Genomic DNA, 14,736 nt, shown 5'->3' on the forward strand with positions numbered 1-14,736 from the left:
TGGGAGGGTAAAATGGAATGAATTAAGGGGAGAGAGAGGGAGGATTGTCTGTAGTTACTGAACTGAATGAAGAATAATTTTTAAAAATTAATTTACAAAGAATGCAGAAAACAGTGAAAAAAAAACCCCTACATCGTTTTAAAAGAAAAGTACATCTTAACACTGAAGATACGAGAAGATAGCCAGGAACGGTCAGGTCACTGTCTCAGGATGGAGCTAGGAGCCAGAGTAAGCGGTGCACGGGGTAGGGGGAAGACGGGAGGAGCCATAAGTAAAGGCAGAGCTGCCAGCCTCGCCTTCCCCCACTGCTGGGACTCGCGGGGAGCAAGCGATGGTACTGGCCCAAGCAGCAGCAGCAGAGCGGAAAGGAAAAGCCGAAGCCATTGTGTTGGCCAGCTTGTGCCCACAGACTTAGCCTCAACATACACTCGTATGCAGGTTAGACAAGCAGGTCAGAAACTCCCAGGCCTTGCTGAGGTCCCTCCCGACAGTGCCCTTCCACGCCTGAAAGGAACAGACACAAGGCTGGAGAGGGAGGCACCCCCAAATTGGGCCCCAGATCATCCTCCTGGGGTGCTGCTGTCAGCAGAAGTTCATGAAGAACACCCACGGATAAAATAAGCACCTAATAGGAGCGGATGTTGCATTGAGCATGTAGGAATGTTAAACAACTGCACACCAAGTGGAAGAAACTAAATAGGCCACGTTCAAATTATCTGCAGGAAATGAAGAAGTGTAAAAATGAAAGCAGTGAGGAGGGGAAAAAAAAGAATTTTCAAAAATGAAAAGCACATGAAATCCAAGTAAAAGACCGCACAGCATTGCCACACAATTCTAAAGGAATGCGATTGCCAGTCTAAAATTTCATATCCAGCTAAACTATAAACGAGGTAGGGTGCTATCAGGATGAGATTTCCAAAAGGCAAATTTTCAGAATTTGCAATTCCCATGCAGCAGTTATGGCCAAGCTACTGCTGGGTGCGGTCCATCCAAACCAAACAGTAAAGCCTAGACGTTTTGTGAAACAACTGATGGTGGGCCGACACAGGAGGGAGGTACACAGAATCCCCACGAGGAGCAACATGCTTCAAGGACGAGACACATGGATGGCGGTCACCACATCACAGCTTCCCTGCTAGCCCCCTCTTTTGTGTTTTTGTATTCAAAGGGCAGATTTACAGTGAGAAGGAGATATAGAAAGATCTTTCATCTGCTGGTTCAATCCTCGAATGGCTGCAAGGGCCAGAGCTGAACTAGAATCCAAAGCCAGAAGCCAGGAGCTTCCTCTGGATCTCCCACGTGAGCGCAGGGGTCCAAGAACTTGGGCCATTCTCTGCCGCACTCCCAGGCCATAGGCAGGGCCTGGGATCAGGAGCCGAGCAGCTGCGACATGAACTGGTGCCTACGTGGGATGCCTGTACTTGCATGTGGAGATGACCCTGTAGCGCCACTGAGCCAGCCCCTGCCCACTCTTCCTTAGCCAGCCTGATTATATCATGAACTTGACTGTTGTTAACTATTGCTATGAAAGTTCCTGTTTTCCCTCCATGTCCCATTGCTTGAATCAACCAAGGAAGTCATTCATCCCCGGGTGTTTACTTCTGGGAGCTGAAGGTAGGGTATGTGATCTTAGAATCACAAGACTCCCCATGCTGTGTGAACTGATTTTTAAACGATAATCTATTGTTTGTCTAATCCAAACACCTCCACCGGCTCCACCTTCCTACCCCGGTGTATTGGGAGTTGAGTTTCCCAACACCTGCTTTTTGGAAGACACATTCAAACAGTATCATCCAGCAACCACCAAGCCTGTGCACCTGATGTTCACTTCCAAATCACACTCCCCGCCTCCAGACTTCCAGGGTTGTCCGGGAACCTGGAAGACTTCACCCATGGTATCATTCTGGCAACACAAGTAAAAATGTGTTGGTTACAAACTTAGAAAACATATGAAGAGACTGCCCTGCCTTAAGCTGGGGTGGTACACGGCGAGCAGTGTTTCAGCGGGGAGCATCACCCACAGAGGGCTCCGTCCTCAGCGCTGGCGCTCCGCTGCCCTCAAGTCTCCCCTTTGCTGATGTCATCCTGAGCAGCAGGCCAACAGAGGGGGATTCTGCTCAGCTCTGGCCCTGGGAATTTCCGCCATTCACAGGAAAGCAGTGTCGAGAAGAGGATGCTGAAGGGGAAGTCAAGGATATGTATCTGTTGAAAATCACACGCTGGAGCGCGGCTTTCCCCTCCCCCGCCTGGCAGGTCAGCTGGGATTGCATGATGCAGCTGGTTCCAGGAAGCCAGATTCCCGACCTGAGGCTGCATTGTCATTTGTCTCAGCCGCTGGGCTCTATTTTCTTTTTTTAATATCTAAATAGATTTATTGGGCTGGATTCCCACTCATCTTCATTCTACTCTTAGGGCTGTATTTAGCAGTGTTACAAGGCCAACTGGGAGCAATTATAGCATAAATTTGACCAGATGCATCCTATTTCAGAGCTTATGCCATTAGGAGATATTCTATCAAGAACTTCTGCCGCAGTCCTACGCAAGTTGATGCTAACCATGGGTGCGCTCCACTGTGGAGTTTCACAGGCAAGTCAACCCCCAGGGGAATCTTTCACATGCCTATATTTCAGGGGGTTAAAATAATGATATAGCTCAACTGATTTCATGATTTGCTGATTGATACCAAGCAACTATAACAGCTTCCTTATTTTAAAATATTTTTACTTGAAACTGAGTAAAATGTTATTTTTCTTAGTCTTTTATTAAGAATATAAAACATTTGCTGTATTTTTTTTTTAAGATTTATTTTAATTGGAATGTCAGATTTACAGAGGGGAGAGACAGAGAGAAAGATCCTCCATCTACTGGTTCACTGCCCAAATGGCCGCAGCAGCTGGAGCTGAGCTGATCTGAGGCTAGGAGCCAAGAGCTTCTTTTGGATCTACTGTGCAAGTGCAAGCTCCCAAGGCTTTGGGCCATCTGCAGCTGTTTTTCCAGGCCACAAGGTGGGAGTTGGATGGGAAGTAGAGTGGCCAGGATACTAACTAAAACCCGCATGGGATCCTGGTGCTTGCAAGGGGAGTATTTAGCCTTTTCTTTGAAATTGAATATTGCACAGTTCTTGTGGTTCTTTTTTGGTCATCATATCTCTGTGTCATATCTATGCTTTAAACTCAGGGTAACTGTTCGAATGGGATAGCTAAATGTGATCTGAGTAAGATGCTGCACCCCATCCTGGTTCTCAGATCTGCCAATGGGTATTATGAACTGGCCCAGTCTGGTCAGAGTCTAATCCTGTGTGGTGTGTCCCAGACTCAGTCCACACACATGTCAAGGGACACTGCAGCCATGTCCAGCCCAGACCACCACCTCCATGTGGCTCTCGTGCTCACCAGTGGGAATTACAACCTAGCCAGGGCATCTCCTTAGCTCCCTAACCGGGCCTGTCCCCGGCCCCAGATCTTGCACATTCCAGTGGTTGCCCTGACTCAGCTCGGCATAGGCCATTCCCGTCTTGGTCATTGCCATCGGATGCTGCAGCCTGGCCTAACCCAACCTGCCCCCAGTCCCAACTCGCTGATGACTGCTACAGCCTGGCCCTGTCCATCTCCCATCCCGGACTCAAGCAAACTATTAGGTGTGATATCCCAGCCTGGCAAGCCCAGCATTCCAGCCTGGCTCCTGCATTTGCCAGTGAGCTAAGGTTGGCCTGCTCCTGCTCCTGGTCCAACCCCTTGCAAAACCACCCCACACACCTGCAGACAGGTAGAGCTATCCTGCCTGGTCTTACCAATACGCAGGCATGAATCACATGCTTGCAAGTGGGCATTCCATCCCACAAGGGAAGTTTCTCAAGTTCCCTCACCAGACCCACCCTCAGACCCAGAGCTCACATGTGCCAGCAGGTGCTAGGCCCTTACCAGGCTCCTGGTTCCTGGCTTCAGATGCGCTCATATTCAGCCATTGTAGCCACTTGCGGAGTGAACCAGCGGATGGAGGATCTTTCTATCTCTCCTTCTCTCTGTAAATCTGACTTTCCAATAAAAAACAAAAATAAAAAAATTTTTAAAGACATTTCACTTGAAAGTCAGAGTTAAAGAGAAAGAGGGAGAAACAAGTAAAGAGATCTTCTATCTGCTGGTTCACTCTCCAAATGGCTACAATGGCTAAATATGAGCTCATCTGAAGCCAGGAACCAGGAGCTTCTTCCAGGCTTCCCATGTGGGTGCAGGGGCCCACCTGAGCCATTCTTTGCTGCCTCCCCAGGCTATTAACAAGGAGCTGAATTGGAAATGAAGCAGCTGGAACTCAAACTGACACCCATATGCAGTGCTGGCTGATTATCTTGTTATACCACTGTGCCAGCTCTGGTTTGTTTTCCTAAAATCCATTAACAAATTATTTTCATCCATTGTCCTATTCGGTAGCACTGATAAGATCTCTATAAGGCATTTAGGGATTTGTTATCCACTGCGCATAGTTCAAACTTCTATGACTTTCTGAAATTTCCAAATGGATTGGCTTCATGGCCAGGCAGCAACACTGCTGCAGTTGTCATTTTTTTTTAAGGAGGTCAGCTTTTCTGCTGGGCAGCTGCTCGTTACGTCCAGCACCGTTTGCTCCTGGACTTTGCAAGGCTACATCTCCGTGGCTGCTCTCCATTTGACATGGTGCCATTTGAACACTGTACTGGGACTGCTGGCAAAGCAGGAAGGGGGACAGACAGGGCAAGGTTCACTGTAAGGTGTGGCTGGGACACAGTGAGCTGTAAGCACAGACACGTGCTTGGAAGCCCAAATGCGCCTGCGCTCCTTGCCTCCCCATTCTAGGTCTCCTTCCTTTCCTCCTCCCGCTACCTGTGTCAGGGTATGTTCTCTCAAGATTTTGTGACACACAGTAATCCTGGCTCCAAGAGTGTTCTGGTAGATCAAATTCTGGCTCCTTGCTTCTGTCCAGCCCAGATACTGCAGGCATCTGGGGAACGAAGCAGCGGGTGTGGGCGCCTTCAATTTCTCTTTCTGCCTTTGAAATAAATAATTTGTTGTTGTTTTTAAAACAAATGGCACGGGGGTGGGGAGTGGCAGCATGATAGCCTAGTGGCTAAATCCTTGCCTTGCATGCCCGGGATCTCACATGGGCGCTGGTTCATACCTCAGTTGATCCACTTCCCATCCAGCTCTCTGCTTGTGGCCTGGGAAAGCAGTTGAGGACGGCCCAAAGCCTTGGGATCCTGCACCCGTGTGGGAGACCCGGAAGAGGTTCCTGGCTTCTGGCTTCAGTTCAGCTCAGCTCCTGCCTTTGTGGCCACTTGGGAACTGAATCAGGTAACGGAAGATCTTTCTCTATCTCTCCTTCTCTCTGTAGATCTGCCTTTCCAGTTGAAATAAATAAATCGTTTAAAAAAGTGGACAATAGTTTTGAAAGGTGCTAAAATAAACAGAAAAACTGAACCCTTCCCAAGACCTCCCAGCTAACGACAGGCAATGAGTCCTGACTGGGTAATGGGGACCAAAGACCCAAACCATCCAAGGGCTCCTCACGTAAGCCTGGGTGCATTCCCCAGCTTGGCTGTGACTGTCTGCAGTGTAGAGGCATCAGGTGCGTGTCACCCTGGCTCCCATTGGCCACTGTATGCTCCTCGCTTCGCTCTGCTTTCTCCAAAGCACATTCTGAAAACCTGTCCGAGACGCCTGTGACGTCAGCGTCTCCACGTTCCTGGTACTTTGCCATGTTTTGGTGACTGTTTCCATCTGTAAGGTAATGTAAATTCTGTGTGGAAAGCTACATTAGCCATTCCAAAGTCACTTTTTATTTTGTATTGTAGCTGATTTCTCTCAGCATATACCCTTGTTCTCTGACCCATAATTCTAAGAAGTCTTAATTTTTGAAAATCATGTAAACATGAGTTTTCTCTTCTCTGACATTTCTGACAAACTTTTAATTTATGATCAGAATTTCTCACCAGGGTAGACCATTTGTCTGTTACTCTTTATAACACACCTATATTTGTCTGATATGCTTTGAGGCTATATTTTTAGGTGAATAAGAATGTTCATCACTTCTACAACTTAAATTATCACTGTGTACTGTATCTCATAAATATGCACAATTATGATGTGTCAACAAAAATTTGAAAGATCAAAAATATTTTGTGATCAGGTAATATTGCTTTTATCCAATATTAATATAGATACCAGAGCACTGTTCTGATTGGTGTTTTTCCATATTTTTGCCTTAAATCTTTCAATATATCTAGATTTTTGATGTTTCTCTTACCAATAGAATACTAATTTTTTTGTATTTATTTAACTTTTTAAAAAAAGGTTTATTTTTATTGGAGGGTCAGATATACAGAAAGGAGGAGAGACAGGAAGATCTTCTGTCTGATGATTTGCTCCCCAAGTGGCCGCAATGGCTGCAGCTGATCTGATTTGAAGCCAGGAGCCCAGAGCCTCTTCTGGGTCTCCCATGGGGGTGCAGGGTCCCAAGATTTTGGGCTGTCCTCAACTGCTTTTCCAGGCCACAGGCAGGGAGCTGGATGGGAAGCAGGGCAGCCAGGATTAGAACTGGTGCCCATATGGGATCCTGGAGTATGTGAGGTGAGGACTTTAGCCACTAGGTTATTGCGCCGGGCCCTATTTAATTGTTTTTTTAAAAATTAATTTTTATTTGAAAGGCAGCTTTACACAGAGAAGGAGAGAACCAGCAGACAGAACATCTTTCTCTCTGTATCTCCTTCTCTCTGTAGATTTTTTTGCCAGTAAAAATAAATCTTTAAAAAAGAAAAAGAAAGGCAGAGTTAAGAGAGATGGAGAGACAGGAGGTCTTCCATCCTCTGATTCACTCTCCAAGTGGCTTTAGTGTCAGGCCAAAGCCAGGAGTTTCTTCCGAGTCTCCCATGAGCTCAGGTGCAGGGGCCCAAGCACTTGAACCATTTTCTGTTGCCTTCCCATGCCACAAGCAGGAAGCTGGCCGGAAGTGGAACAGTCAGGACTGGAATCAGAGCTTATATGGGATCGTTAACTTGCTGTGCCACAATTCTGTGCGCTTTTGAAAGGCGCTCACATCACCGATAGGGCTTCCAGGTCGAGAGACAGGAAGTTCACTAGCTAGTCTGCATTCCCAGCTTTCACAGCTCTGCTGTCTTTTGTTTTTTTTTTTAAAGAGTGATTTTATTTCTATTTTAAAGTCAGATATACAGACAGGAGAGTCGAGGAAGACCCTCTGTCCAATGATTCACTCCCCAAGTGACTGCAATGGCCTGTGCTGTGCCGATCTGAAGCCAGGAGCCTCCTCCAGGTCTCCCACGCGGGTGCAGTGTCCCTGCTTTCCCAGGCCACAAGCAGGGAGCTGGATGGGAAGCGGGGCTGCTGGGATTAGAACTGGCGTCCATATGGGATCCCAGCACATTCAAGGCGAGGACTTCAGCCGCTAGGCCACGCCGCTCTGGGCCCTGCTAATTGTCTTAGGCCACAGGTGCTTCCAACTTGGGATTGACAGGTGGAAACTCGGCTTCGTATCCACAAAACACCCAACAAGCTGTGCTGCTGCGTGCACGCATTGGCCAGTTATTGAGTGGCAGGTCATTTCTGCGACAAGGAGGCAGAAGCAGTCCGGTTGGCACACGCAGCCCCCGCCGTACCAAAGCTGCCTGGGCAGTGAACGACCTTCACCAAAGCAGTTCCTAACGTGAAAGGCCACGCCTGAGTGAGCAAAGCCTCTCGAAGGCCCAAGGCTCGCACTTCCCCCAAGAGCTTAACCTCCCCAGAGTAAAATCCTGAAGTATCAACACACCTGGGACAAAGAAAGTATCCCCTCCTGTTTTTCAGAGATATAAAGCGGGAGGAAAGACCACCGTCGCCAGCCTACCCATTCCGCCTGGGCGTAAGAGACTTTCCGCAAGACAGCAGCCAACAGGTGCGCCTAAAACCACTGAAAGAATTTCATTTTAAAGAACAATTTCCTACCGGGACCGAGGCTGGCAAATCTGCCGAGGCTGGCACGGAGGGTCGAGCTGAGGCTGCCGGGCGAGTCTGAGAGCCAACGCCAGACGCTGGTGGAATTTTCTTCTTTCCTGGGCCAGGTGCAGGCACAGACGGATCAGATGGGGCCCGCCCACAATGCGGAAGGTAACCTGCCACTCAGAGCCCACCTGTGTCAGCATAGCTCTCATCCCACAACACTCCTCCAGGAACATCCAGAATGAGGTTGGACAACAGAGCGGCACAAGGAACCCCAGAGCCCTAATCCATCCCACTGCAGGGCTCCATAATAGAGGGGGAGTGGGCGCTGGCAGCTGGAATAAGGGACAGCCTGGAAGTTGGAAGGGCGAGGTGAGGCAGGGAGGCGTGGAGGAGTGAGGATGTGGCGCCACACTCCTCTTTGGCAGCGCCTCCAGGAGAGTGGATACTGTCAATTGCCCATGTTTTTAGACCCGGCTCTGTGTTTCTTTCCGATGGCCCAGCAGATCGCCTTGTGTATGAACTGCTGAGAACTCAACGCAACTTCTCGGGGACTTGCTGCTGCAAGCGGGACCCCCGGACTGAGCACTCCTCCCGGTAGCAGCCAGTGAAGCTCAGAGCACAAATATTAGTCCCACGCATCCAATTCTACAGCTCACGGAGCAAAGCCCTGCTCGCCAAGATTGTCCTACATATTCTTTCAAACCAGTTGTCCCGGCGCCAGGAAGACATAGAATAAAAATTACATTCTGGTTTTTTAAAAAAAATGTTTGAAATTTATTTTTGTTATTTTCGAGACTCTCCCTTTGCAGCCTCGCTGCTCGAGTGGACGCTGCTGCCACAGCCAACGCTGGGCCGGTCAGAGCTGGAGGTGGGATCTCACGCCAGCTCGCGCGGGTGGCAGCCCTCATCCCTCGCCTGCCGCCCTCCAGGGTGTGCATTAGCAGGAAGTTGGAACTGGCACCCATTCACTCCCGGGACGCAAAGGTCCCACGTGGGGGTCTTAACTGCTGGGGCAAATGTCTGTCCCTAAAATTTAATTCCTAAGTAGCCTCTTATTTAGAATAAAAATCAAACATACTAAGTACAGAGTTCCTATTTATCCTACTTCTAGTTACCACCATTGCGAACATCTTACATTAGTGTAGTACAGGAGAGGGCTTCAAAAAGTTCATGGAAATGGATATTATGAAAAACCTCCTAAACCAGAAATACGACTTAGCTTTTAAGTCCTTTTTCCATGAACGTTAAAAAAAACTCCTTCATATTTATCAGTTATCAAAGCAATGTTGTTACATTTTTATCAACTACAAGTCCGCACTTCCTTAAATATCCTTACTTTTTACCTAATTCCCCTTTTCTTTCCTAGGCTCCCACCGAAGACACCACCACATTTAGTCTTCTTGTCTTCTCATTTATTCCACTTAAAGAATTGGGATCTAACTCTCCAAGAGGGCAACATCTCCCCCTAGTGTTTAGAGTTGGTAATAGCACGTGAAGCATCTGCTTGCAGAAGAATGCAGATTGAATATTTAGAAAAAAGCAGATTCGTCATGGATGTTCATATTCTTTCTAAGATGTTATTTAAATAATAAAATGGAAAACAATCTGGGTTCTGAGGAGGAAGTAGCAGCAAAAGGCCTAAGGAGGGCTCTCCTCCACTCTGCCTCATTGTGTTTTTCTAACTACAAACTCTTTCTGTAAGCCCCCTGACATTGTTCTTGCCACTAAACAGGCTCTAAAAGGAAATTCAGTTGCTGCAATTGCAAATAATGTATAGACTTAAATGACCTGGGAAGAGGTACAAAAATACAAAATTAATGAAATACATAGGTCTCATGTGAGACTATGTGGGAGGTGTTGATCTACATGATAATGCTCTGTTAATGTGTACCATGGGAGCAGCAGCTGATGGCTCAAGTATCTGTACCCCTGGCATCCATGTAGGAGACCCAGATAGAATTCCAGGCTCCTGACTTCAGCCTGGACCATAGTATTTGGGGACTGAACCAGTGAGCAGAAGATCTATTTCTGTATCTTTCAAATAAAATTCTAAAAACCACATAGTAAAAAAAAAAAAACATTCACAAGAAACCACAAAAATCGGATGCCTACCATGGGTCAGGTACTGTTTCAGGCACTTGTGATCTGTTGATAAATGAATAATCTCTGCTCCTGTGAGGCTTACATTGTGTGTGCACAAGTGCCAGCAAACATGAACAGAGGAAGGAGGTAAAGGTAGGCCCAGTGGTGAGCTGATTTTATGGAATGCTAGAAGGCAGCATGAAAGGGCTATGAAAAGAATTTGGTTTAAGAAAAATTAGGAACTGGGTAGGGTGGGGATATAATGTTTACAAAAGAAGGTGACATTTGAGCAAACACGGAAGCAGGTGAGGGACCTACTCAATGGCTATTTGGGAATGGAGTGAGAGGGAGCAGGGGGTGTGGCAAAAGGAACCCAGGGAAGTGGTCAGAGCCCAGGCGGATCTGGTTTGCCTAGGACTTGGTCCACTTAGCGGGCACAGCCCCACTCCAAGGAACACTCTTAACCTACTTACCTGGTTTTCACAGGGGCTAGCTGACCCAGTCTCCAGCGACCATTAATCCAGGAGTCGTTCTCACCAGTTCTGGGGAGTGCTATTCCTAGGAATCTTGGACTTGGGATGAGAGCTTGATTTTTGAACACTCTTGAGAGAACACAAATTAGCGTTTTAACAATCCTACAGATGATTCCAAGGTTGAAAAACTTGAATCTTTGTGTACTTGTTGTTTCCTTAAAGGTATTGTCTCAAAATTGGCTGTGAATTCAAACAACAGTGTCAATTTAGGGCTTGGCAGGCTGTGATGGCATGTGTGGTGGTGGTGGGGCGGACAGCAGAGCATCAATAAGGAATTCTAGGGTCTGACATTGTGGTGTAATGGGAGCTCTGACACATTCCGCATGGGTGCCAGTTTGTGTCCCAGCTGCACCCACTTCTGCTCCACCTCCCTCCAATGGTCTGGGAAAAGCAGAAGATGGCTCAGTGTTCGGGGCGCTACCATCCATGTGTCAGAAGCAGCTCCTGGCTTTGGCCCAGCTGTCCTGGCCGTTGTGGCCCCTTGGGGAGTGAACTAGCAGATGAAGTGATCCCTGTCTCTCCCTCTGTAACTCTATTAAATAAATGAGCAAATCTTAAAGAATAAAAAATGTGCATGACAACACAGGTCTGGTAGAGTTTTGGAATTGATGTGTTCTACTTTTCCTGGAACTAAGTGGGTTCCCTGTTGCTTCCTCGCCCTCATCCATCTAAATCAATGGCAGTCATTGGTGACTTCAGAATTGAAAAAAGTTATACAGGTAAGAGTGTGATTTCAATTTCGTAAGAAAAAACAGAGAATTACCAAAATAGAGTCAATTACCTATGAAATTAAGTACTTATTCTTTGTGATTTTTTTTTGCATTTCTAATTTCTGCAATAGGCCTTTTTTTTTTTTTAAATAAAAGAAGGCAGGGGATGGTATAATGGCAAAAACTGATGCTTTCAAGGACATCTGCAATCAGGAAAGATGTGTGCAAAAGCAAACTCCACCTGTGATGCAAGTGGAGACCATGTTTGCATCCTAAGATTCCCTACCCTTCGGCTGAGAACGTCACAGCTGCTGGAGCGGCACATCAGCACTGACTTCTGAACAGAGGCATCTCACACTTGTCACCTTTCTACTTGTTAATACCCTTTTCAATCAGCCTATTACTTTCTCTTTTTTTGTTATAATTATATATTTTATTTGACTTGCTAGAGACCTGAGTTATTTAAGAGGGCACAAAGTATTTTTTACAAAGTATTTTCAAAAAGTATTTGCATAGTCACATGAAAGACATAACAAATTATGTGTTGAGCAAAAGTAAACTCATATTTTTGATAGGAAACAAAACTTGTGATTTCCAAACTGTTGCTCTGTCACCTTGTGATAAAGATTCCTGAGTGCATCCTTTGAATTACTGGGTTTCTTTGGGGATCTAAGCAACAGATACTGGGTTGCTATGTGAGACTGCTTTGCTAGCTTAACAACTGTCAGCATTGCTCTTCCACCTAGCAGCGCTCACAACATCAGTTTCATTTTTGAAACAAATACAATCTAAACTCTCCAAAAATCCTGCCTATAATTGTCAGGAGTTGGCCCATGCTTATTAGCCACCGTTTGCCACCAAGTCTCTTCTGGGTTGACAGTGGTCTCCTGTCCCAAGCCAATCTGTAAGCCATTCCAAGAGTTCTTCCCCTAAGCTGTTTTTGATCTTGTAAATCAATCTGTGTGCCGTGCAGTAGTATCACATGCTTCTCTGATATCCGGCTGTCCACTGGTTCACTCTGATCTATTCATTAGGCAGAATGCTCAAAGGATTAAAGCCAATTAATATGGAAGGGCACACTGTTTCTTCAGTTTCTCACTTGTGGGTTAACAGTGGAAACTCTGTAAACTGCCAATTAGCATGCTTTCTCCTATTGCCTCCCAGCCTATTACTTTCAAAGCCAGGAGAAATAAAGATTTTTTCCCCTTGCTTGTGTGCAATCGGATTTTAAGTTTTAATCGACATGTGATAATTGTATCTGTTGATATCATGCGATGATATTTCACCCTATTAGTGTATTGTGTAATGACTAAACCACAGTAGTTAGTATATTCATCGCTCCAAACATTTACCACTTCTTTCAGGTAAGGATATTCCAAATCCTCTCTTCTAGTTCTTTTGAAATCTGTGATACACTAACTGTAGTCAATCTCTGTGAACAGAGCCCAGCATTCACTGCTGTTCCCTAAGCATAAGTCCACACCTGCAGCCCAATCTCCTCTCTCCAGCAGTAGCTCATGAGGCCGAGAGCTGAAAGGGCCACACTGTGCTGTGGCATGGGGCATTATGAAGTCCCTCTTACACCAAGATAACCTTATTACTGGTTTAAAATTGGAATGCAGTTACCAGAGGCTTGTCTGAGTTGTGATGAGGTAGACTCAAAGAAATTTACTCCATTCTCACATGGTAACCCGAGAATCAGTTAGCTCAGACTTATAGGTAGGATGGCTCAAAATATATTAGGATTGCCAATGTTGCTTCACACTTATGTGAACACCTCGTTTACTCCTTTCCTCTAGTCAGCTTTTATAAAATTAAGGTAAACTTAGATATAGCAACCCTTCACAGGAATGCCCAGGTGGGCATCCTGCGATACTGGGCATTTAACAAATTTAAGTAAACTTCTCTTTCACTGATTTTTAAGTATAATGACATTTTCTAAAAATACTTATTTTTATTGGAAAGGCAAACTTACACAGAGGAGAGACAGAAAGATCTTCCATCTGCTTGTTTACTCTCCAAGTGGCTGCAATGGCCGGAGCTGAGCCAATCCAAAGCCCAGAGCCAGGAACCAGGAGCTTCTTATGGGTCTCCCATGTTGTGCAGCATCCCAAAGCTTTGGGCCATCCTCTTCTGCTTTCTCAGGTCATAAGCAGGGAGCTGGATCAGAAGTGGAACAGCCAGGACACAAACTAGTGTCCATCTGGAATGCTGGGAATGCAGGAGGAGGACTGAGTTGAGACTTCTTATCAGCTCCAAATATAATGACATTTAATTTTAAATCTCCCAAAATTTTTAGGCTAGGAGAGGATTAAAAACCCAAATGTAGAGGCTGGAGCCATAGTGCAACAAGCTAAGTCTTCACGTGTGTGCTGGCTTCCCATGTAGGTGCCAGTTCATATCTCAGCTGTTCCACCTCTAACCCAGCTTCCTACTAATGTGCCTGGGAAAGCAGCTGAGGACAGTTCAAATCCTTGGGACCCTGTACCCACGTGAGAGACCTACCAGAAGCTCCTGGCTCCTGATTAACTCAGCTTCTGCCACTGAGGTCATTTAAGGGAGTGAACATGTGAATGGAATATCTCTGTCTCCTCTCTGTAACTCTGCCTTTTAAATCAAAATAAAATCTTAGAAAAAAAAAATAAAATGCAGTCTGACACCCAAGTGTTATCAGTGAGAATAACAGTACAGCAAATGCTTCCCAAAGGAATTTGTTAAACAGTGTACATGGTTCTTCATTTTTCTATCCTTAAAACATGTATGTTATCACCTAAATATTTATACTTGGTTTGAAAATGCACTCATTTTCCCCTCCTGGGGAATTTCCTTTTGGAAATTCTTATAAGGACCTTTTACTGCTTTGACACATACAAGCTTTTTCCTAACTAGTATCAATTCACAGAAAGTAAACAGGTTCCCAGAACAAACTAATTTGGAGTAAGCTATACATTTAAATAATCCTGATATTAAACAAGGACAGAGAGAATACAGAATGCTATAGTCCAAGTTAAGTCTGAAAGCACCATAGGATTTGGGTTTGTGTGTTCAAACAACAAACCAAGCAGTTTATTCAAAGCAAGTATAGGCAACTGGGGAAAACAAGGAAATTAATAAAACACTTCAAAAAACAAATGTAAATTTAATAATAAACATTATGGTCAGGCTGTTTATTAGGAGGCAACCACATATACAAGTTCAGCTATCGAAATGTTTGTGAATCAACTTCATATGATCTATAAAGACCATGCGTAATGTCAAATATGGACACCTGTACATTCAATAAAAAGTTAATTTAAACATACATAGTCTAGATCATTCTAGAGTTATACAAACATCTGGGGCCATGTATGTATCTAATTCTCTTTCAAAAAAACTTTTCTTTTTATATAAAAAGTGATGTATTGAGATAATTTTAAAAAGCATCTGACACAATTATGAATGGTCCCC

The sequence above is a fragment of the Ochotona princeps genome, chromosome 11 (assembly GCF_030435755.1).
Source record: "Ochotona princeps isolate mOchPri1 chromosome 11, mOchPri1.hap1, whole genome shotgun sequence".
NCBI lineage: Eukaryota > Metazoa > Chordata > Mammalia > Lagomorpha > Ochotonidae > Ochotona > Ochotona princeps.